This window comes from Gekko japonicus, unplaced genomic scaffold, assembly GCF_001447785.1.
Source record: "Gekko japonicus isolate JY-2015 unplaced genomic scaffold, Gekko_japonicus_V1.1 scaffold540, whole genome shotgun sequence".
NCBI classification, from domain to species: Eukaryota; Metazoa; Chordata; class Lepidosauria; order Squamata; family Gekkonidae; genus Gekko; species Gekko japonicus.
This window is the reverse complement of record NW_015173690.1, coordinates 94,194-120,313: the sequence shown is the minus strand read 5'-3', so window position 1 is coordinate 120,313 and position 26,120 is coordinate 94,194.

The window sequence follows — 26,120 nt, the reverse complement described above, 5'->3', positions numbered from 1 at the left end:
AGCTAGTTTGACATCCTTGGGGCCCGGGATGACTAATAAGTTTTGGGCCCCTGACCGTAGTGCTCTTGGGGGAACATACGGAGAAAGGCGGTGAACCATTGATGAACTTTTGCACTTTCACCTGTACGTGAGACAAAGCCATAGGCTTACAGAAGAGCACTCTCTGTCTCATAAAGACCTTTATCAAATTATACACATGGAAAAAATTCAGATGGCCTTTTCTAATATGAAAGCAATCTTGCAGCTATTTCTTAGCTTTATGGTCACTAACTGCTCAGGAAAGAAGAGTTTTTCAAGACACAAAAGAATTAAAAATGAATTAAGGGTCATGATGTCTCAAGAGAGGTTATCTGCACTGAGCATTTCTTTATGGTCACTAACTGCTCGGGAGAGAGGAGTTTTTCAAGACTCAAAAGAATTAAAAATTAATTAAGGGCCATGATGTCTCAAGAGAGGTTATCTGCACTGAGCATTCTGTACATTGAAAGTGACAAACTTAGACAAACAAATTTTGATGAAGTTTTGGGTGATTTTGCTGACGAAGGCTAGAAAAAATCATTTTTAGTCTTACTGTATTTGATGGTTGTAGTTTACTTCTTAATATTTATTTTAAAACTGTTTAAAGTTTCTGAATACTTCTCAGGGGCTAATATAGAGTCTAAGTCAGTATGGATGCAAGAGATTTCATCTACAAAGCATGCAACAAAATTGTCACAGCAAGCTACCATGGCCAGATCCCAGCAGGCCTCTGACCAGCCAGAACTGATCAGCTGGCCTACACTGTGCAGCCCTAGTTGTAGCAGAAACGTGCCATAATTGCCAGAGTACCTTTTAACATGAGCTTTATCCTATGTTTCATTGGGTGAGTCCTGACCATTCCTCCACTGTCATTCTAGCTGTCTTCCTTGTCTTTTCATCACCTGTAACCCCTCAGTATACCAAGCAATCCTGCACACAGTCAGGTGCCTCAGATTCAATTCATTCCTATGTGATTTAAGGACACTTACTATGCACAGCAGTGTAGCCTGTTGCTGGCTCAGACAGTGGTCACATGCACAAGATAACGTGGGGGGAAGCAAGGCTATTTCCTCCAGAGGAATTTGACCCACAGTTGCGCGATCACACAGTCCTTTGAAGCGGGGGGGGCAGCCCGCCACTGCATGATCAGACACAACTGTGAGTGAGTTGGGTTGGGTTTTTTTGCTGTCTGTTCCCGATGTGCTTAAATGGGGAATTGATGAATCACATCTCGGCACTGAGTGTGCGATGATGCGCGTACTGAGGGGGGGGGACAACAGCACGGAGTCGGGATGGCTTGATCAGACCATCCTGCTGGAATGCGCCTGCTGGAGCAATCAGGGGAAAGTCCGTCTGTGGCCTGTAGCAACCTGTTTGCTACTGGACTTTCCCTGGTGTCTTTTTACTCTGCTTCTGTGGCAGAGTCAAACAGGTTGCTGATGGGTGCAGGGCGCTTCCCAAATGTTTGTGTCTGATCACACCCTTTAAATCCGCCTGGCATTTGCACCTGTGGCACAGCTAATTGTGTGTATGATCGTGCCAATTATGTTAAACCTTGAGACAAACCATTGTCCATTGAGACAAACCATACTCAGATGCTTCAAGTAAAGTCACTTCTTTGTCAAACAAACACATTGAGACAATTTCTTCACTGCCTGCTCACTGCCTTTTCCCTCTTAGTCCCTGGCAGGGACACCGACTGTCTGGTCCGGGGTTCAGTTCTCTTGGCTTACATTCACACACAGCCACATCTTTCTGCTTCATTTACTTGTCAGGAGTTCCCTCAATAATCCCTCCTTACTTTCATATGTTTTAATTAGTGCTTTTATAATGTTTTTTTATGTGTATTTTAGCTCAGTTTGAATTGTTTTAATGATGTGTTTTTGCTTGGTTTTAATGGTTTTAAGATATTTTATTATGGAAGTTTTTAATTGGTTAGCTCCCTTGGTGGCCCTGATAAGGGAAGAAAGGTGGGTTATAAACTTCGTAACTAAATAAATAACACCCTATAGCAGCCAGGCTTCTCAAAACTGTTTCCAATAATGTGGGGCCGTCTTTGGCATTCACAGGAATTGTCTGGTCATCTGCATTCACTTGGGAACTGCAAGGTACAAAGTTAGGAGTTCGGGTATCTCAGTCTTGGTACATTCTGTGATATCTAGCATACAGTTTGATGAATCAATAATACAGACCTTTAATAGAGCAATCTTAAGGAGAGTCACTCTCTTCTAAATCGATTGAAGTCAAAGGGCTAGAAGGGTGTAAGTATGTTTAGGATTGCCCTGTAAGTAACTGATATCAGTGAGCTTACAGATCACATTCCTTGCATGAGTGGAGGTGCCAGAAGGAGTGAAAACAAAAAGCATTCTCAAAAAAATGTCTGAATGGGCTCTTCCATGCCTTTTTAATTCACATCAGTGACTAGCAAACATTAAATGAATAAAAAAGCTCAGAAATGCTAGCTGTTACAGGAGATCTGCATTTGGAATCTTACGCTTAAGAGAGTTTTGCTGAATAAGGACTAAATGCTTCTTTCTAAGCCCTATGCTATCCAATCATTGTTAATTAACACATGTTCTCTCCTTAAAGGACATTTGAAAAAACTGGCTCTTTTAGGGAACTATTCAAATAATTAGTTATGTTTTGTATAATCTTATTTTAGATCACTGCTGATAGAAAGCAACTGAGATGAGACAGAAAACCATATGGAAAACAGCTTAATAAAACCGTGCATTTATTATGAATTAGTAAATCAACATAATAAGCTTGTAATGTGAAAAACTATGCTTTTCTACTCTCCTAATAACTGTCATATTTTATACTCTCTATCCAATTTAGATGTAAATCCCATGAGAATCCATGGGTTCCCCTCCAAGCAATGTGTTTTCTTAGTGTGTTTAACATTTAATGGACACTGTTTTTAATCCCTGTCTTCACTGTCAAGTCTTATAGGCAGTCAGCAAAATGACTATTAGAGAAGTACTAACATTTGGAACAATAGAGAGTGGCATTGTTTGGTCAGTCAAATTATACATTTGAAAGTTATGATGTATATGCAAATGTTGAAATGCATGCTACTGTAGTAAAAAGCAAAACAAAACTGCTTCAACCAACTACAATACGATGTGGTGTTTAACTCACATCACTCACATGATACAGATACTGATCTCAAATGTTATGTATATAACCCCCTCATACGTCACACTACATACATGAGTAGGCCACATGTCCCTAGCAAAGCTGAAGTTTGAACCTCAGACTTCAGATTATCTTATACCAGTTATGAATTTCCAGACCTATGCCCCGCTAGACTTATCATTACTGTTTGGTGTTTCTACCATAGTGTTATCTACCTACCCTTTTTGTGCTCCTGCTGCTGGTGTGGGAGCAGCTGTGTGCGACTCTTCCTGTGGAGACAGAGGGACGTGAAAGGAGAAACTCACAACCATAGTTTTCCATCCTTCCCATGTCAACCTTACATCGCTACAGTTTCTGGGAGCTCCACTGGAATGGGATCCTCCAGCCCAGCATCCTGCCCCCCCACAGAGGCCAGCAAATGATTCCAGGAAGCCTACAGTCAGGCTTGAGAGCAGCAGCCCTTTCTCACTATTTCCTCCCAAACAATCTTTAAAGACAAAGGTTTCATTAACAGCCATTGTCAACCTGCCCTCCGTAAATTTGAATACCTTTTTAGAGCCACTTAACCTGATAATCCCCAATGCACTCTGGGGCAGTGAATCATGTATCTTGAGAAAACATACTTTTCTTTACCTGGGAGTGAAAGGTTGATACTGATGTCATGTAAGATATCATAATGCAGACTCTTCCTTATGTTGCTCAAGTGATCCAGGAAGGAACCAAGAGGCAGTGGACAGCATGCCACCAACATAAAAGAAGCATTCAGTAAGAGCCTAATATGTCACATGGTAGCCCCCCCCAATAAGATAACACTTACTGCCTATTGTCACCTAATCTGTTCTCTTACTATAGGAAATAGGGATGCACACAAACCAACCTCAAAGCAAAATTCATCATGAATTTTCCCGTTTGTGTTTTGTGAGCCAAAGTTCATGAATGGTCTACCATCGTGAACTTCCACAAACATTTAAAGCAGTTTGTGGCAGTTTGTGGATACAGTAGAAAGCAGGGATTTAAAGGGACTCTGAGTCCCTTTAAATCCCTGCTTTCTGTTCCCTACAAAAGCCACAAAAACAGCTGAGCGGCAGGGAAGCACTCCCTGCCACTCAGCTGTTTCGAGCTGTCTTGTGCAGTCCCTTTTAAGTTTAAAGGAACTGCACAAGACAGCCTGAAACAGCTGAGCAAGGGGGAGCAGACTTTTTACAAACCCCATTTAAAGGGACTCTGTTCCCTTTCAACAGAGTTTGTGGGGGCACAAATCACAAACCGGTTTGGTTCATGAACTAACCTCTGAGTCCGGTTCAGTTTGTGGTTTGGCTCATGGTTTGGCCACAAACTGACACAAACCACATTTTTTCCAATTTGTACCCATCCCTAATAGGAAAAGTGAACCTCATAATCACTGGTTGGGCTGTTTGTTGATGTCAGCTTTGATGCATGCACCTCTTTTCCTTAATCACTGTTACTCAAGCCCACTGTATATAATCTTTCCTACAGGAGCTATGCTGTACCTACTATATGCTATAATTAGTTCAACATTACCGTTCTTTTAAAAAGCATGCTGACTCCAACAGTCTTTTTTGACGGTTAAAGGTGTGAGTCCTAGTGCTGAAGACAGTTGGCATAGATAAAGGAAGGCAATAGTGCAGGTTTGCTCATATGGAGAGCAAAGAGTGTTGGATTTAATAGTACAACTTGGGAGAGTAGTGTAGAACAGAGTTTTGAATGAGATCTAAGCCTGTTTTAGAAGTGAATGGAGTGCAGCCTAGTGAGAAGTACTGAGCAGAGTCCTTTACATTTTAGTGACTAATAAGAATATCAAAAGCTGTTGCAGTATTTGAGAAGCATTTAAACTTTCCTGCTTCAGGGCATAAGCTAACTTCTATCTACTCGAGGTTACTAAAATGCCTACTATACTTGCCTGACAAAGTTTCCAATTTTACACCGTATTAAACAAAGAGGGTAAATGATCCAAGCAAATAGGGCAGTTGCTTTGCTTCCTTGCCACATTGCCAGTATCCATATTTACACTCCCTTTCTATCAGTTAGCTGAAGCTTCATTGGCTAAAGCAGTGAATGGATCACTGGACTCTGCTTTACAGAAGCTACCCATACAACCCCTTCCCCTCACATTTAATTGTGTTCACAGTATCTTTCAACAGAGAGCCAGAGAAGCACTGGCACACTACAGCTGCTGCTGCTTCCACCACCACGACCACCACCATCACTACTAAAATTGTGGGGCCCATAAAAACCAGGTGCTGTACAGAGCATGTAGGATGACTACAATGGATGGGGTAGGTTCATCCTCTCCCTAAGAGTGGCCAATGAGAGTGGACAAAACGTTGAGAGCGGGAGTTGGAAAAAGAGCAGTTGAAAGCAACAGTTAGGAGTTAGCAGCAGAGAAGCTAGCCCCTTGAGATTTGAAGTGGGGGAAACGTGGATTTTTGACTGAGTGGAACTGAAGAAGAGCTACTTAGAGCAGGCTGAAAACAATCAATTTGTAACTAAAGGATCTCAGTTGCAGAAACAGGATGTCAGTTCAAAAGTTCAATGAAAGTGGAATGTTGTTACTTATACCTATTCTCTTCAGTGTTTTGTTCATATCATAAATAAAAGTTTTCTTGTTTTGTCTGTGAATGTCTCTGGGAGTAAGAAAGAGGACCTAAGGTGTGAAACGTTCATGGCTCTCTGTATATTTTAAAAGAGACAAGAAGGGTAGCTTGTGACATCCTGTCACCACCTACTGATAACCTTGAACTTGAGAGAGAGAGAGAGAGAGAGAGAGAGAGAGAGATGTTGTTGAGGGTGGGAGCCACTCTGTGTGAGTGGAGAAGGGGTGTCATAATGACTAACCTTGCTCACATAGGTTTGCCTTTTAATACAGTTTTTAAAAATGAAGTACAAAATAATTAAAAGCTGGAAAGAGAAGGCACTTGATGGAAGTGACACCAAAAGAACTCCTAGGCTAGATGAGTCTGGCTATGTTTTGTGAACAGAGGAACAGAATAAGTGTGGTGAATGAAGCTGAGTGAAGGATAGGCAAAGCCAAAAATCCTAACTGTAAATACGTACTGGTAGTGTCTGAAGCAGCTGAGGCTAAGAGGAAAAGATATCTCAGAGTTGTAATGGATAGCTTGTTGAAAATTGGGGCAGTGCTGAAAAAAGACAAACTGCATGTTAGAGATTATTAGTAAAGAGACTGAAAACAAAATGGTCAATGTGGTAATGTTCCAATATAGTTCCCTGGTACATCTCATTTGTAATAATGAATTTCACATTACCCTTTTGAACCCGTTTTGAAGCCGTTTTTGATCTGTCGGGGAGTAAACCGGTATAGGGCTGCCATTTCACACATGGCTTTCCCCTTCCGGTAAAGAGCTGGATCTGAAGCGGTTTTCCATTTCAGACTCCACCGCTTTTTCCCACTTTCCCCCCACTGTTTTTCACCTGCGTAAGTGATCTCCATCTTTTTTTTTGAACGTTCACTTTAGAGCGCTATAGTGCTATATAATATATAATGCTGTTGCATTATAGCGTTATACCATCATAGCGTTATAGCGCTATAAAGCGAACGTTTTTTTTAAAAGTCGGAGATCACCCATGTGGGTGAAAAACGGTGGGAAAAAGCGTATCAGAACTGGGAGAGGAAACTGAAGACTACTTGGAAGCGGTTGACAGGTAAAACGCTTCAGCCGCCATTTCCTAAATGGGACAGAAGCATTTGTGTGTGAAATTACAAATATATTCTGGTAGGGAACCGGTTCTAAAATGGTTCTGTCTGAAATGACAGACCAAAAACCATTTGGGAACCGTTCCTCTTCTGGATTATATCGTCTGTCTGAAATTAATCATTGTGTACAGTTCTGGTTGACATATCTCAAAACATATTTTTAAAAGAAATATAAATATATATGAAAAAGTGCAATAGGGAGCATTATCACAACCCTGTACCAGCAAGCATTCATACCAATAGACTAATAATTTCAAAGCATTAATTTAAAAAAAGAACATTCCCCTAACTAACCTACATGCTTGGAAGTAAGTGGAAAATCTCAGTTTTCAAGAGGCCAACACTGTCACTTCAGCCAGGAAGTATATAAAACACTTCAGCCAGGAAGTATAAAGGCAGAGCTTCATTTTGGATGGCTGGCTTGTGGGTGTCCTCTGTCATGGTTTGTGGATCACTGATGTCTCCACTTTTGATCCTTCTTCTCATTCTGTTTAATGTCTGAAAACCAAAATATAATGCCACTTAATGCTTATAGAGAACTGCAGAAGAGGGACAATTTTCTACAGATAAATGGTGTGAAAGTGAGTAAACAACAAGACAAAGACAGAACTACATGTTACACTAATACAGATTTCAAGGGGCTTTTATTTGTTCTGCTAAAAATCACCCCTGTCTAGTTTTCTCCATGGTGAGGGGAAAAGCATAGGTGCTCAGCTTTAGAGACTCAAATTTGATGCACCTTTTTTCAAGGAATACTGACGGAATAGAAACTCTCCTGTGCATTTTTGAATCTGTTTTGTTTCTCCCATTTCATTATGCTGTTATCTGTGCTCTTATAGTCAATACAAAAAGAAGAATGGAATCTCTTCTTGTATTTACAGCAATAGCGATCTGTAATTTTATGACCAAGCAAAGCTTTCATCCCTCCTCCTAGCGGCTTCTGGAAGGTAATCAGACTTCTCTATTGTAAATATCTGGAGTGTGAAATGGAACTATTGTAGAGGAGAGATATTTATCCATTGATTTCTGTTGTCTTTTGTTTTTAATCAGATACAAATGTTCCCTGATGTTTGAAATTCTCTTTTATTGAGCATTTGATTTTCAGCACTTTGATTTTTCTTGCCCTCTTTGGCTGAATGAGAGCAACCTATTTTGTATTAAAGGAATCAGATTATTTTTGTCAGAAGCAAGCTCAAGTATGAAAGAGGTCGTGTCTCTTTGCTGAACTTCAGTGGGTTTTCATTTATTTGGCTCCACAAACTAGAAGACCAGGTGATGTGAATATATAAAACCACACATTGAGATTCTTACCTAGTTTTTCAGTGTTTATATGATTTGGGCATGGACCTAATATCAAGTCTTGTGTTGCATCGTGTAGAGATAATTTAGAGGACAAAATTATGTGTTAGATGTGGTTTCAATTTTCTTAAGTGTTTTGGTTGATAAAATGCAGCCACAGGGTCTCCAACAGGAAGAGATGGGTGCAGAAGTAGGGCTCATAGGCAGTGCCTGGAAACCAGTGGGAGAGCTATGGACAGAGATGGTGGGCAATTCTGGCATTTCCAGAGATTTCTAGAATCACCCAATGTTACTTCCAGTTTTTTTTACTGGAAGTGACATGATGCTGCAGCTGGCATTACAGTTTTTTCCCTCCCACTGCAGCTGAGACTACTGGTCATCAACAAGAGCATGGGGTGAGAGAACCCCAACCTCAATTGGGGTCTTGGCAACCATTGCAGAAAAAAGGGGGCTACTTATCATTTTACCCACATTCCTTTCTTCATTATAATTGCCATTCCCAGGCTGTTTTACTGACCAATTTTCCTTACAAGGGATTTTTAATAGGGAAAAAAGAGGAAAGATGTCAATATTTATTTGTTTAAAAAACTCTGTGCTGCCATCTCTTTGGACTCAGCACAGCTCACAATGTGCTGAAGCAAAAAACTACAGAAATCCAATAAACACAAGGCAACATATTTACATTGGGCTATTACACAAGACTCTGAACTAACCTAGCAATAAATTAAGTCCAATCTCTACTTGCCAATAAAATACTTTGGCTAAATGAACTCAGCCTTAATTTATCTTTCTACACCTTAACCTTTTTACACCCCCTCATGTCGTGGCAAAGGGGCTTGCGTGGTTCGTCCGATGAGGCTGTGGGCTATGCTGTGGAGGGCCACCCAGGACGGACAGGCCACAGCAGAGAACTCAGACCAAGTGTGATCCACTGGAGAAGGGAATGGCAACCCACTCCAGTATCTTTGCCAAGAAAACCCAATCAATACTGCATAGGAACCTGGAATGTAAGATCTATGAATCAAGGTAAGCTTGACGTGGTCAAAAATGAGATGGCAAGACTGAACATCGATATCCTAGGAATCAGTGAACTAAAGTGGACAGGAATGGGCGAATTTAACTCAGAAGACCATTATATCTACTACTGTGGCCAGGAATCTCGTAGAAAAAATGGTGTGGCCTTTATAGTCAACAAGAGAGTGCAAAAGGCAGTACTGGGATACAATCTCAAAAATGACAGAATGATTTCTGTCCGATTCCAAGGCAAACCATTCAACATCACAGTAATTCAAGTGTATGCCCCAACCACTGATGCAGAAGAGGCTGAAGTGGACCGGTTCTATGAAGACCTACAACACCTCCTAGAACTAACACCAAAAAATGATGTCCTCATCATCATAGGGGACTGGAATGCTAAAGTAGGAAGTCAAAAGGTAACTGGAATAACAGACAAGTTTGGCCTTGGAAAGCAAAATGAAGCAGGGCAAAGGTTAACAGAGTTTTGTCAAGAGAACACACTGGTCATAGCGAACACCCTTTTCCAACAACCTAAGAGGCGACTCTACACATGGACATCACCAGATGGGCAACACCGAAATCAGATTGACTATATAATTTGCAGTCAAAGATGGAGAAGCTCTATCCAGTCAGTAAAAACAAGACCTGGAGCTGACTGTGGTTCAGATCATGAGCTACTCATTGCAAAATTCAGACTTAAACTGAAGAAAATTGGGAAAACCACGAGGCCATTCAGGTTTGACCTAGATCGCATCCCTGATGAATATACAGTAGAGGTGAAGAATAGATTCAAGGGTCTGGATTTGATAGATAGAGTGCCTGAAGAACTATGGACAGAGGTTCGTGACATCGTACAGGAGGCAGCAATCACCACCATCCCAAAGAAAAAGAAATGTAAGAAAGCAAAGTGGCTTTCTGATGAGGCTTTACAAATAGCAGAGGAAAGAAGGAAAGCGAAAGGCAAAGGCGAAAAGGAAAGATTTACCCAACTGAACGCAGATTTCCAGAGAACAGCAAGGAGAGATAAGGAGGCCTTCCTGAATGAACAGTGCAAAGTAATAGAAGAAAACAATAGAATGGGAAGGACTAGAGATCTCTTCAAGAAAGTTGGAGAAATCAAGGGAGCGTTCCATGCAAAGCTGGCCATGATAAAGGACAAAAACGGTAGGGACCTAACAGAAGCAGAAGAGATTAGGAAAAGATGGCAAGAATACACAGAAGAACTATACAAGAAAGACCTCGATGTCCTTGACAACCACGACGGTATAATCACTGACCTCGAGCCAGACATCCTGGAATGTGAAGTTAAATGGGCCTTAGAAAGCATTACTAACAACAAAGCTAGTGGAGGTGATGGTATTCCAGCTGAGCTATTCAAAGTCTTAGAAGAGGATGCTGTTAAAGTTCTGCACTCCATTTGCCAGCAAATTTGGAAAACGCAACAGTGGCCACAGGATTGGAAAAGGTCAGTATACATTCCAATCCCAAAGAAGGGCAATGCCAAGGAATGTTCAAACTATCGCACAATTGCACTCATATCACACGCTAGCAAGGTCATGCTCAAGATCCTACAAGCTAGGCTTCAACAGTACGTGGATAGAGAACTACCAGAAGTACAAGCTGGGTTTCGAAGAGGTAGAGGAACTAGAGATCAAATTGCCAACATTCGCTGGATTATGGAGAAAGCAAGAGAGTACCAGAAAAATATCTACTTCTGCTTCATTGACTATGCTAAAGCTTTTGACTGTGTGGATCACAACAAACTATGGCAGGGCCTTAAAGAGATGGGAGTACCAGACCACCTCACATGTCTCTTGAGAAACCTGTATAAGGGCCAAGAAGCGACAGTTAGAACCGGATATGGAACAACTGATTGGTTCAGCATAGGAAAAGGAGTACGACAAGGATGTATATTGTCACCTTGCTTATTTAATATATATGCAGAGTACATCATGCGAAATGCTGGCCTGGATGAATCACAAGCGGGAATTAAGATTGCTGGGGAAAAGATCAACAACCTCAGATATGCAGACGATACCACTCTAATGGCAGAAAGTGAAGAGGACCTAAAGAGCCTCTTGCTCAGGGTAAAAGAGGAGAGCGCAAAAGTGGGCTTGAAGCTCAACATCAAAAAAACTAAGATCATGGCATCCGGCCCCATCACTCCTTGGCAAATAGAAGGGGAAGTCGTGGAAGTAGTGACAGACTTCACGTTCCTGGGATCCCAAATCACCGCAGACTGTGACTGCAGCCATGAAATTAAAAGACGCCTGCTCCTTGGGAGGAAAGTGATGGCGAACCTAAACAGCATGATAAAAAGTAGAGACATCACCCTGCCAACAAAAATACGCATGGTCCAAGCAATGGTATTCCCAGTAGTCATGTATGGCTGTGAGAGTTGGACTATAAGGAAGGCCGAGTGCCGAAGAATAGATTCTTTTGAACTATGGTGCTGGAGGAGACTCTTGAGAGTCCCTTGGACTGCAAGAAGATCAAATCAGTCAATCCTAAAAGAAATCAACCCTGACTGTTCCCTGGAAGGCCAGATAATGAAACTGAAGCTCAAATACTTTGGCCACCAAATGAGAAGGGAGCACTCACTGGAGAAGACCCTGATGCTGGGAAAGACTGAAGGTCAAAGAAGACGGGGGCGGCAAAGGATGAGATGGTTAGGCAGTATCATAGATGCAACGAACATGAAATTGAGCAAACTTCAGAGGACAGCGAAAGACAGGAAGGCCTGGCGTGATCTGGTCCATGGGGTCGCGAAGTGTTGGACTCGACTGTGCGACTGAACAACAAAAAACAACACACCTTAACAAATTAGGACCTCTCCAGGCTATTCTAGAGTGCTGGGCCTGCAACTCAAGATGTCCTGGCTCAAAAGTAGCCACACAAGTATTACATACAAATGTGAGATATTCCAGTTCTGAAGAACATAAGGTAGGGCTTTGCCTTCCTCTCTCCTCCCAATTCCTGCCCTGCTGTGCCAAATCTCCCCTTGCCCTCTGAACCCCCTGCTTTCCTGCTGCTCTCCAAACCTTATCCTCAATCCAAGCAAATCTACCTCAAGGTCCTCTTGCTGCTGCCTGCCTTCCCAGATGCCTCCTTGTAATAACAAATACCCTTGCCCTGTCAGCCTCTTCTTCATGCTAGTGTTCTTCAAACTAAGTGGCTGTGGTGCTGTCTGTGTTACTCTTTGGAATCTTTCCTATCAAATTGTCCCATAGACTTTAATGTTAAACACAGGTGGGTTTATTCTTTTTGTCTGAAATCTGTCAATGTGGGTGTCCTAGGGGACTACTCCAAACCCCAGTGTTTTGTTCACTTTGGATGGAAACCGTGAAAGGAAAGACCTGAGAAAGTGAGGGGTCTTCCATTGAAACCAATGGGGAATAATAATGGAACAGAATTATGAAAATGAAACAACAATAATGGAAGAAACAATACTACCTGCTGTCCCAGTAATGATAGGAATAACAAGAACCCTGAACATTGCCAAAATGGGGGAGGACAACAAAACATAGGGATATGGCATGCAACCTTTGTTTGGGAGCACACTGAGAAAGGCAGGCCTAAGATTTTTAGTTTGGGAATCTGGGGGACAGGCCTGGAGGAGCTGGAATTAGAAGCAGCTGCTGTCCTTCCCCAATCCTAAAACAAAACAAACATTGAGGTGGAAACTATGCAACATCAATTGAAGGTGGTGGAGGAGGAGGATGATTTTTTCTATGCAACTGGCTCCTATGGAGACTGCATACAATCCTGCCCGTTGATATTAAAATTTCTGGTGAATTTTTTTTTTGCTCATCATCATACAAATTATATAAAAAGAACACATCACATAAATATATATATAAAAAACCATATACCCATTCATGAACAAATAAGGGAAATTTACTAAAGAATATGGTTAGGATGAAAATATTCTTCTTGGACAAATGTGGAAATTAATTTTAAAACTCATAAAAGTTCATGTTTTTACACCCCTAAAATAATTTACTTATATGTGAAGATAAATGAATAATAATAAAATATTATGATAAATAATTCTTTCTGCGAGCGCCTTTTCAAGCCTTGGGATATGGCCAAGCATAGGACCCTGTGCACCACTGCTATTATTAATACTGTTACTAAGTGCCATGGTGTGAGGTTGTATAAACAGCCCTGACAGGGGTTAATGATGCCAATGAAATACCAACAGGGTTGTTAACTGTTAAAAAAAAACACACACAACAAAAAGGCTGTGTAGGTAGTCACAGTGCTATTAATCTCAGTGTGAAAGTTTAAGTATCCCCCACCTTTGTTTGACTTTGGCATAGTGTTGCCTTCAAAGCAGTATTCAACATCTGCAACCATTCAGACAACTCAGATTTACAGCTGGCTGCACTATAACTCTTAGTCTCTCAACAGCTATTACAGAAATATGATGTAGTGGAGGAAAAGTTACTTTAAATGAGTTGGCAGCTCAACAAAACATGCTGCTATGACTGCACCAGGGTGGACATATAAAGCAGACTCCAACTGCTCAGGTGGCACCGGCAACCCAATGATGTATTCGTTTGGCTTTACAAAACTCCATTTTCACATCACTACAAATACTGACACTGGTCTTACCTCGCTGCATAACAGTAATTGGCAACTCAATGAGAAATGGTCCCTGGGTGACTTTTTGGATATGTGGGGCTATTACAAATATGAGTTGCATTCATCCATCCCTGCAGGAGCACAGCTAAGTTTTATGGAAGTGTCATGGCTGCCACCAGTTCAGGAACAGTACTAATGCATTTTTGTTACACAAGACTGTCTGTGACTCCTGTCTAAAATGGGTCCATTATTTGTATAGTGCTTTGTAGCTTTCCACATGAGCAACTGTCATGGATGAAATAGCATATTGGATTTTAATATGAAAGCCAAAGTTCAAATGAAGCTCATCGGGTGACTTTCAACAACTAGATATTTTCTCAGCTTGTGTAAAATAATATGTAATAATATGTAGAAGAATAATCATTAAACTCATCTGTATTTTCATAAGTGTTATAGAAATGGTTAGTAAGTAATGAGAGTCATTTTATAACTTATATTTAATAAAGTTGCATAAAATGGCAACAATACTATTCAGAAGAGCTGACAAATGTGCATTAACTACTGTGAAGATGTTCATCCAGGGCGAGACTGCCCTTCATGGTGCAAATCTTGAAGGGCTTTAAATCTAAGAACCATTGTCTTAAATTGAGCCCAGAAGCATACAGGCCAGAACTTGACAAATCCTGGGGGCTAGCTCACCACAGTACATATATATTTCAGTGTGGCACCCAGTGTTTTCAACAAATGCAAACCCTTTACCTTTTATTGTCTTTTAGCCTGGAAGCTGCTGCTCCTGAAAGCTCTTGTTAACTACTCCTCCCTGGTTATAATCAGAAGGATTCAGGTAGCTTCAGAAAGCTCTCCCCCACCCCATAACAATGAGGATGGAGCAGGCCTGTAGCTACAGTGGGGCATCTCAGGGCTATGCCCCATGACTTACTGGCAAGGCTTCATGACTTCCCATCCAGCCCAGGGCCCCCGAGTGGTGGCAGGTGTGAGGAAGGAGCAGGGTATTTCTGCACAGCTGTCTGGCATGAAGGCCCGGCTATGGTGGCTGCACGGAGCCAGACAGCACCTCTCTATTTTCCCCAGAAACTTAATTAAATTTCATTTAATTCAATTATCCAGTGCCCCCTAAGAAATTCAAATGCCCCTCAACCTAAAAAATCCTGGCTACGGGCCTGGGATGGAGCATAACTTCACACTGTAAAAAACAACCCCCCCAAAAAACACACACAGGATGTTAACTTTGTCCCCATATACACTTAAGGCAATACTTTTACAGGATCTGAATAACATCAGGTGTCTTGGACTCAATGCAATCTATACCAACAATGCTTTCTGGCTCTTAACATAGGACAAAAAGATCAGTCCTGACATAAAAGAATATGTGGGACAGATCTGATATTAGAAATCTCAGGATTCAGAAACCTGCAGGAGAACAGTTTAGTCTCCTTGGATACTCTGTTTTTGACCTGAAAGTCACAGTTCTTCAACAGAAGTATTTCAAAGAAATACTCCTATGTGCATTGGTTTTATGGAATGTATTCAAAGGTTTCCCACTAGTCCATAAAAAGCTTTTTGTTAGTCTTGACGATGCAACTAGATTCCTGCTTTGTTCTTGTTTTAACTGTTTTGATCTTGCTTGATCCTCCAGAATAGGTTTTAGTTTATAAATAATCTAGAGTAGAGTTTACTATAAATCTGAATAAAGAATAAATGCACCAATGCTATAGCCACATTACACTAGCCACTGTGTTTGTGTATTTTGTGATCTCCTTTGCTGAACGGTGACATCTCATTGTCATTATTAACTGATGCAGTAGTAGCATTCTGAATTTTTATTACTTTAGTCCTGGAATGCCAAATTAATTAGGATGCTTTGTTTATGGGGGGGGGGGCAAGATGGAGGCTTATGAAACCCAACAGGCCAGATGCAAAGGGTCTGAATCCCAGTCCCCCAGTGCTACCTTCTGAAACATACACTCCAGGTAGGACTGGAACCACTGCAGAATGATGCCATGCAATCATCACCCAAATAGGCAGTCCAGAAAAATGCTATGATCGATGTTATTGAAAGTTACTGAAAAGTCCTGGAGAATCAACAAAATCACGCTCCCTCTGTCCATCTCCCTGGGCAAGTCATCCACCCAGGCAACCAAGTCTATTATAGTCCTAAAACTAGACCTAAACACAGATTGCAAGGGAGCTAAACAATTTGCCTCATCTGGGAAGGCTTGGAATTGTCCAGCCACCACCTGTTCAATCACCTTGCTCAAGAATGGAACATTTGGGACTGGTTGGTAATTATTGAGATCTCCTGGGTCAAGGGTAGGTTTTTAGAATAGGATGCACTACAGCCTGGGGCAACCACCCTCTTTCTTAGGGAAGAATTAACAACTTCTTGAAGCCAGTCAGACAGCCCCCCTCTCCAAGTAACTTGGAAAGGTAAGGGTCATACAAGCAGGTGGTAGGCCTCAAAATGTCAAGGATCTTGTCCACACTGACTGAATAAACTGAAAAGTATCCTAAACAATTGGACATTGGCATCCTGGTATCATCTGACCCTGTTACCGGTAATGTAACGTCCAAGTTGAAATGGATGCAAGAGATTTTATCTGCGAAGTCCTTTTAACTGGAGAAGCTGGGGACTGAACCTGGGACCTTCTGTATCCAAAGCAGAGGCGCTGCTATTGACCCGCAGTCCTTCAAAGTGCTGTGCAAAACTGTCATAGGAAGCCACCTAGCAGTCCACCTCCTCCTGCAGGCCAAATGTAAACAGGCCTCTGACAACCTGGAACAGCTTCATTGGCCTACACTGCACAGATACAATTGTGGCAGGAAAGTGTTGTTTTTTTGATGCCATCACTGCCACACGGTATGCTTTAAAATGAGATTTTACGGTGTCTTATCAGATTTGTCTGAAGTTCTTCTTCCACTGTTGCTCTAGCTGTCTCCCTTGTCTTTCCATTGCCGTTCAGTAAATCAAAAGGCTACCTGTGCTCTAACACTTAAGAGGGGGTGCCCGGAATCATTGTGTCAACTGCCCAGATCATTTTCTCATTCCAGAGGTCAACCAGGACATTGAGAGGAGCACATGCCATCATCATCTCCCTTATATATAAAAGCCGAATGGTGGTGGCACTTCTCTAGAACATTCCACACGCTCCGGAATTGGTTGGCGCCCTGGTGTGTCACTCAGAATCTGTCCCTATCCACTGGCTGCATTACTTGAGTCTCACCTCCAACATTCTAAACAGTTTGCTGTTCCTCTCCCCCCCCCATAGCCAGTCAGAACACAGAAGTTATTTGCATACACAGTCTCATTGGCATTTACCTCGGAACACAGAAGTCGTTTGCATATATGACTTGATTGGCTTTTGCCTCTAACATTCTAAACAGTTTGCTGTTCTGAGGTAAAATGTGTGGAGCCTGGAGAGGATGAGGTTTCAGGAGGTGTGGGACCTCAGACAGGTACAAAGCCAAAGCCTCCATCCTCCAAACCAACCATTCCCTTCTGGGGAACCATCATTGCCAATCTCCAGGTGAGGGCTGGAGATCACTCGAAATTACAACTGTTCTTTAGGTAGAAGAGATCAGTTCCTCTGGAGAAAATGGTGTACTCAGTGTCATTATAGCCTGCTGAGGTCGCCACAGCAAATTGACACTAAGTGTCCAAGGCTGGGGCACCCGCCCAGAGCCTCTTTCTAGAGCTCGTTGTATTTATTTCTACAACAAGCCTTTTTCCTAGTAATATATAAAGCTGTTTTCATTGTGGACTCCCGACATGCTCCCAAATAAACACACTGTGAGATCTGTCACTCACAGGCTGTCTCCATCTACTGGTGGATGCCTTGCATTAGTCCTGCCCACCCACCCACAGAACAGGCACCCAGCCTCTCAGCCTCAGTATGCTGGGAGGCGACGGGTGGTGTGGATGCTCCAGCGGGCAAAAGGGGTCATGCTCAATTGTGGACCTCTGCAGGTGGCCGGCTGGCCGATAAGCAGCTGAGAGGGCGCCGGGGGTGGCCAGACACGGGGCCCACACCCACTCACAGAGGCGCCATGGCAGACTTCATCACCCGCTGACATATTCAGGTACCCACGCACCCTGTGAGCAGCCCAGAGGCGGCTGGCCACGGGGAACGCTCCAGTGGTTGGAGCCTCCTCATGCTGCACCCGGCAAGCAGCTGGCTGCCTGTGAGTGGCCAGGCACCCAGCCAGCAGGAGGGAGAGGCCGACCAATGAGGATGCCGACGCCAACTTCCACAGGCTTCATGGCATCAGCCCTCACCCCCAGGGTCTTGCTAGAGCTCATTGTATTGACTTTGCAATGGGCTTTGTGGCTAGTATACAATAAAATGATATCTACCCAGTTATTACCTGAGACAGGTCCATGGTTCTCATGGAGGCCATGAAATCCTGAACCACTCCTGACAAGGCAGCCTCAGCATGACAGTTGAAGTCCCCCAGAACTACCAGCCTAGGGGTCCTCCACCCCACCCCAAAGACCAGCTCTGTCAGCTCAGATAAGAAGACAATAGGGAAGTGGTACGCTAACAGAACCCCAATCCTGTAGCTTACTCTTTTGTGAAGTGCAAGGTGACAGGTGTTCACAGTGAGTTATTTTAGTCTTCTGATGTCAAAATGTACAATACTGCAAACTTCGAGAATTTGATGGACCTGCTTGTTTGTATGCAAATCAAACCCTTCACAGAGTGCCTTGATATTTTTTCCTCAAAGTTCATATTGAGCATAAAGTCAAATAGCTTAGTGCCTGTACTGCAGCTTCTTCTACAACTTTTCCTTTTTAACTTGCTTTGTACGCTGTAGGGCCATGGAAAGGTCTTATCTAGACACGTAAATTAAAACTCTCACAAAGCAGTGCAAGAATGAACATATGCACATAATTCTTGATCCAAACTGTTTACCTGCTTTTGCACTCTCACCACACTACAACTGAGAGTTTCCTTTTAATAACAAGTTCTTTTTAGGTCCATCAAACTCAGAGCCTGAGCATGATTCAAACATAATGTAAACACGTTAGACAAGGGATTTAGTGGCTAATTCAGTAGAACAACCTCATACCCTTTACCGAACCATGGTCTCTCTCATCCTATCTCCAAGAAGAACTGGGAATATTGCCAAAGTACCATCATAAAGCAGACTGATTATGAAAAAATAGACTGGAATTCTAGCATCTTCAGATCAGGGGTGACTAGGGAAAAAAGCAGTTTGGGAAAGTTAAAAGGTGTCAAAGACATGAAGGACTGTACTATCCACATTTGTTACAGATTTTATGGAAGTATGCAACATAAATTTAATGTTTCATGTACCTTGACCTGCTGCATACAGGCTAGATATCGCATTCTGGGAAACACATGCAGGAGACAAATGGAACCAAGTGCATTGGTTCTGGCTCTGCTTGTGACCAAGAATGCTTATGACCATCTTTGTGCATTTAACCCCATGTGGACACAGCATCTGTTCCTGTACAATCTCCCAGGTTTTGTCTCAGTAAAATATATGGGTCACTTTCTGTAATATCTTGTAATAACATGCCCTTTAATAGCATTTTGTCCCAGCCATGGATTTAAGCTCTCTTTTATATAATTACATATGTTGTTTTTATAACCCACTGTGTTTGCATTGCAATATTCTGATGCTTGTGTTCCATGTCACACTTTCCCATGTTTATAAAGGGCCTTACCTGAACTGAGACCTTGTAGACAGGACAGGTTATAAATCTGAGAGAACAAATAAATCTAATGCAAGGCAGTGCATTGTCAGGGAACTCTGTCCTCCTATCTCTCTGTCAGTTGCAATCACATTATATCTGTCTAGGACACAATAGATCAGTCTCGGACAGCTGAGCACTGTTAGAGGAGTTGTGTGGTGGCCAAGAATCTGTTAAGAGAGCACAAAGGCTAGCCGGGTCTGAGACAGCCCTTCTCCCATGTCTGTGCCTCATAATAAGTCACAATGGCTTTCAATGCCTATGTTGAACAAGGTGTGTGGGGTGTGTGGGGTGTGTGTGTGTGTGTTATTATTAGCAGTGTAGTAGCATCACGTCACTGGCACATTGTCCAAGTTTTGATGTTGTGCAAGTGGGCAACAGTACTTGCAGTCAAATCCATGAGTTTTCAGCATAATAGCTTATAAGATCAAGTTGGGAGACGCACAAACAAACAAACATGTAAGCCCAGAAGGGTTGGCATTCATTACATTGCATGTCTTCATATCATATTGGGTATGATTGAAACATCAGAGTAATTCTAATACAAGAATAATATGGAAATAAGGATTATTACCCTCTGAGCCTAGAGGGAGCAAATTAAGTTGGTGCCAAGGGTAGTGACAGCAGAAGAGTCTGCATTAACAATATTCTTATGCAGATTCCCCCCCTCCCCAATAGTCCTTGGAATGGTGTCAGAGTCCTAATTTTAGTGAAGGACTCAGCGGTCTGTGTAGAAATTCCCCAGCTGTAACATTGTCTGTTTCTTGGAACAACTGAAAAATCACAAAGTACTGAATTCGCTTTTTGAGTATCACATAATTCTCCCTCAGCTGGACATTATATGAAAATGAGAGGATGATGTTGCTGGTAGAGAAGTTAAGGTAGCTCTGTCTTCAATGAGTGGCAGCTGTTCATGAGGAGGTGGAAACCTGACAGCTGCATATTTTTGGGAATGTGAGGCACATGCTCATTTAACATGTGGATTAGGCATCATGTGAATTTTCCAAGCTTTCTTTGCGGCTTACAACCCTGATTTCCCATGCATTGGCCACAAAAGTCCATGCATTGCACAATCTGCAGGTGACAGGTGATGGCATGAATTGGGTGCATCATGGGGACCCACATGCCAATATGTGTGGCTGGGGGTCTCCCACTTTGCATGAGTGGAATGCCGGTGTAACATCTGTCAAGGGCTTCATCAGGTCTAGCTGGTCCATAATGTTCTTTGGCTTAATAAAATGTAGCCTCAGAGGTTGCAGTCTAAACCAGATGATCACTGTTTACGAGACTCAGCACAGCTTGTGAACAGTGAATCACCTTTATTAACAAAGTCAGAAGAAATCAGAACGAGACAAACATACAGAGCAACAGGCTCTCTTTTAAACAGTCCAGGCTTGGGTAGCCATGTTCACAAGTCAGATATTAACCAATCACTATTTACAGATAAGGTCCAATCAGAGTGCTTCCCTCCAGAATATTGCACAGCTCTGATTGGTCTATTTACAATCCTGTCTCAGTACTCAAGCTCATACAGATCTTAATACACAACAATCACCATTGTGTGTATTAACCTTTAACCTCTTACACTGTTGCCCCTCCCAAAAAATTACTACCTCCAAGCTCATTTTTGCCTTGCAAGGGGAAAGCTACATATCAGAAAGTATGCATAATGGCAAAATAGGTTTTCTCCTTAAATGGGCACTATTGGAAGGACATGCAGTGGAACTAATCAAATGCATAGTGAAGTGCATTTCTGTTTCATAGATCTGCTGTCTCAGTACTCAAGCTCATACAGATCTTAATACACAACAATCACCATTGTGTGTATTAACCTTTAACCTCTTATACTGTTGCCCCTCCCAAAAAATTACTACCTCCAAGCTCATTTTTGCCTTGCAAGGGGAAAGCTACATATCAGAAATTATGCATAATGGCAAAATAGATTTTCTCCTTAAATGGGCACTATTGGTAGGACATGCAGGGTACTATTGGAAGGACATGCAGTGGAACTAATCAAATGCATAGTGAAGTGCATTTCTGTTTCATAGATCTGAAACTGAAGCATGTGTCTCCATATGTCTTTGGCAAGCACAGGGTTCTTGGGGATGCTGAAATGAGACCATCAAGCTCTTTGCCAAAAAAGAATGTGCCTAAACACCAGAATATATGGAGAAGGCCCTTTGTAGAATACGAAGGCTCAGACAGGATGTTTATGATTTCCAAGATATGCAGACCTACACATAACATTCCTGTCTTCAGAGAGAGTGTGTCTGAATTGGCCCTGAGAGAAATAGAAATTGCAGACATCACTAGGCAGCAAGGCTTGTGATGCAATCTGAAAGCTCTCTTCTATTTATTCCATAAAACTGTCAGTAAGCATTTCAGTCCCCTTTACCAAGCAGATTCAAAGTGAGCTGAATGAAATACAATTCTGAAAAAGAATTAAATACAGCTCCATCAGACTCCTAAGCATCAACCACAAGATCCTCAGGAACAGGAATGAACTTGAAAGAGGACAACTCATAAAGATGCCTGAGCCTGTCATAAACAACATTCCTCCAACAACATGAAAATGATGAAAATTCATTGTTCTCCATGAAAAAGTAACACTTCTGAATACATTTCTCCCTACGCGCTCCTGTCCCTTCTTTCTCAATAGACTGTATTGCAGCAGTGTTCTCTCCCTTTTCTGATCTCACTTGTGGCCCGAAGCTGACTCCTGGCAGTTCTTGTTGAGTCAGGAATAGCCTCCCAGTGCAGGCAGATATGCATACTTAATATATCTTTATTTTTAAAGCACTCTATGCTGGAATCCTCCAAGCCCCTTACAGAGGCTTGTCATTCAAGTCATTCAAGACAAATGAGCAAAGGGGGAAAAAACAACAGTAATCTTTTATACTTCCTGTTGGTAGTTAGAAACTCTTTTAGCAGCACAGTGTGTTATTTCAAAAGGCACAGCTAAGAAGCCAGGGTTGTGGTAGAACAAGTGATCTTGAAGGGAATATCCCTGTTTCATTCATAGGGCCACAAACAAACCTGAACTGCAAATGCAAAACTATTCCAGTTTCCAGATGTCATACAACTGTGAGCTGTTGCCTGTAAAACAAGCCTCCACATGGATGGGTGTCCTCCTCAGCTAGTTTGGAATTTTGAGTAAGGAGTCCCTCTTTCTACACTAGTACATCTAGAAAAAATGTATCTTCCTGGCCTTCTTCCGAGGATCATACATTTATTTATTTAATTTATTTATTTAACATTCAATTTATATACCGCTCTAACCCCGAAGGGTCTCTGAGCGGTTTACATACAGTGTTTCCAATTTCCTATCTAAGGCCACATTGCATATATGGGGAGGGGACTGCCTACCGGCACCCAGGCAGCAGGGTTTGTTGTAATCTGGCCCACACACACACACACACAGAAGAAGAAGATAGTATCGGAGGGTAGACATGTCGGTCTCCAGCAGAACCTCCCTTCCCCATTTTGTCTTCATGAAACCTGAAAGGCTCATAGTTAACCAACTAGGCAGAAAGAGGACCTGAATTTAGGTTTCCCATATTCTAGTCTGTCACTTTAACCACTGTCCAAGGCAATCAGTGCTTGGGTCTGGTGTCTTAACTTGCATTTTGGGAGAGAAACAAAAAAGCAGGAGCCAGGGCTGCTGTTCCACACTGACTTCTCCTCCTCAGCTAGGGCTCCTATCCTCAGCTGCTATGGTTGCTACCATTTTCTAATCTGGGAAGATCAACTGCTGCTGATATAAACATTAAAAATTGCTTCTTTTAAACAACAACTGGGTCTGGTGTCACTTCAAAGACAAATGCATTTATACTTCCATTAGATTCTCTGAGCTTCAGCCTCCCATCAGGTGCATGAAATCAGCACATATACATATACATACATGGGAACTAGAAGAATGGCATACTGATGGGTGGATGCACATTAGGAATGGGCACAAACCAGGAAAATGCAGTTCAGTTCATGCCCAAACTGTGAACCAAACCGAACCAGGAGGCTGGTTCACAAACTAAACTGGTTTGTGATTTGTGGCCCCACAAACTCCATTGAAAAGGATCACAGTCTCTTTAAGCAGGATTTGCAGAAAGCTGCTTACTCTCCACCTCTTAGCTGTTTTGGGCTGTCTTGTGAAGTCCTTTTAAATTTTAAAGGGACTGCAGAAGACAGCCCGAAAACCCCCTGCTTGCTGTTCCCCAGGAAAACCACAAAAACAGCTGAGTAGCCAGGAGATGCTCCCCACCTGTTTTGGTAGCTTTTGGTAGCTGTTTTGGGTTATCTTCTGCAGTCCCTTTAAACTTTACTTCCCTTTAAACTTTAAAGGGACTTCACAAGACAGCAAAAAAAACCCCAACCCCAGCTGCGTGGCAGGGAGGCGTTCCCTGCCACTCAGCTGTTTTGGGCTGTCTTCTGCATTCCCTGCTGCTCAGCTGTTTCCATCCCAAAGAGTAAAAGATCTAGTCAGAAGAAAAATGAACTAGAAATCTGCAGTTTGTAGTTTTAATTTTAGTTTTCTTTATCAACATCATTGCATGTGTTATTTTTCTTAATATTCATTATTAATTTCCACTAGAGTGCAGCCATTTGGCTGTCCTCACTTCCATGCTCCATTTCTGTTTAAAATGTGTACTTCCTCACACTTTGCTTCCATGCACTTGAACTGTGTTTATCTTTCTCCCATGACCAGGGCTAACAGCAGCTGTGTATGAGAAGATTTGTACTGCAGAAATAACATGTGTGGTGGTTTCACTATGTAAATATTTTGTTTGTGTTTTATTTCTGTGTTTTAATGCAGTTTTATATATAGGTTGCTGTGGTTTAAAATGCATGCCTGTAGAGTTTGAAAAATAGGGGCTGGATTGATGTGTGTTGTGACTGATGCGTGTTATGACTGGGTGGTAGCTGTACTCTAGGGGCAGAATTGACTGGTTGGTTCAGAGAGTCTTGTGTGAGATACAGTTAGTTGAGTGTGTGAGAGGGGAAGATTGATTGAGTGAGGTGCTGTAGAGTGTGAGAGAAATCTGTTTTGTGTTAGTTTTTTTGTGGAGGTTATGAGCCTAAATGGCAAGATAGAACATTAAGCTTTGTGGAAGTTATTAGTCTGAGTGGAAAGTTAAAAAAAAAAAGCTTAAGGAACTCTACAGATACAAGAACTGTATACTGTCTGAAAATATTATGCTTATGTACCTGTCTGAAACAATTAAGCTTATTATCCGTACAGAAAACTGTTACATTGTTATAAATAAACTACGCTTAAGAGAAACAACTTACTTAGAGGAAAGGATCCCATTTTACCTCAGAGCCACTCCAATGATCTGTCATTCTACCAATTATAACTAAGCCGTCCTGTTCTTAAGGTCCAACTAAGAATTCTATGGCAAGAACCTTTGACAGCCTTTACAGAGGTTACGTATAAGGGATCTCAGAGAAAGAGTGAAAATGTTACAACATGGGTGAAAGTCCTTTCCAAATTGTCCCCCCTCCTGCAGCTGCTTTTATTGAACATTAAAGATATTGAGAGAGCTCTGAACTGTCCTCAACACTGATCTCTTGTATCTCAGCAAAAATAAAATCCATCAGTCACCAACCATGTTTCTACTGGACCCATAGATTCTAACCATATATCTTTTAAGGGGCTACAAAAAGTTCTCTTCCACACTTCTCTTTTACAGCCTTTCCAAAACACAAGCAGGGAAGGGCTTGAACTGCATTTTTGTGGTTCAGTTCATGGTTCGTTGGTGAACCATGAACAGATATGCTGGCTCATGAACCAAGCAGGTTCGTATTGGTTCATGAGCTATTTAAATTTTAAACCTCTGCTTTCTGCTCCCTGCAAAAAGTCACAGGGAGCAGAATGCAGTGGTTTAAATAGCTTGAAGCCATCTAAATCAAACAGCTCAGCTGTTTTCCATGAAGAGCAGAAAGCGAAGGTTTAAACCCCTGCTTTTTGCTCTTCACAAACTGCCACGAACTGCATCAAAGTTTGTGAAAATTCATGGCAGTTTTTTTTAGTTCACTAACATTTTCATGAACCACAAAATACCCAAAATTCATGACAAACTTTTGTTCACCAGCTGGTTCCCTAAACATAACCAAACTGGAAGACATCCAGAATTGTTTTTTCACCAGCTGGTTCGTGCTCATCCCTATACACAACCAAACTGGAAGACATCCAGAATTGTTCTGGGAGGCTGCTCTATAACCAGGGGCCACCACTGAGAAGGTAGTTGCACAGGGCACATCTGAGCACACCATGACAGAGCAGGAGCCAGCCAGAATAATGGAGGTGCCCCAGGGTACAGGTAGTAAAGAGATTTCAAGGTAAAAATCAGCTCCTTGCATAGAATCCAGAAACACATTGTTAACCAACATATTGTTAATGACTTAAAGCACTACAGGACCATCCTCTAACTCTCCTCCCTCATGAATCTCTGTGTGCTAAATGAGCTATGTGTTGTCAGTATCAAAGGCACAAGAAAGATCAAACAAAATCAACAAGGCTTTCCCCTTATCCACCTGTAAATTGAAATTGTCTACGAGAGCTTCCAAATCAGCCCAAGTCCCCATGCGAGGTCT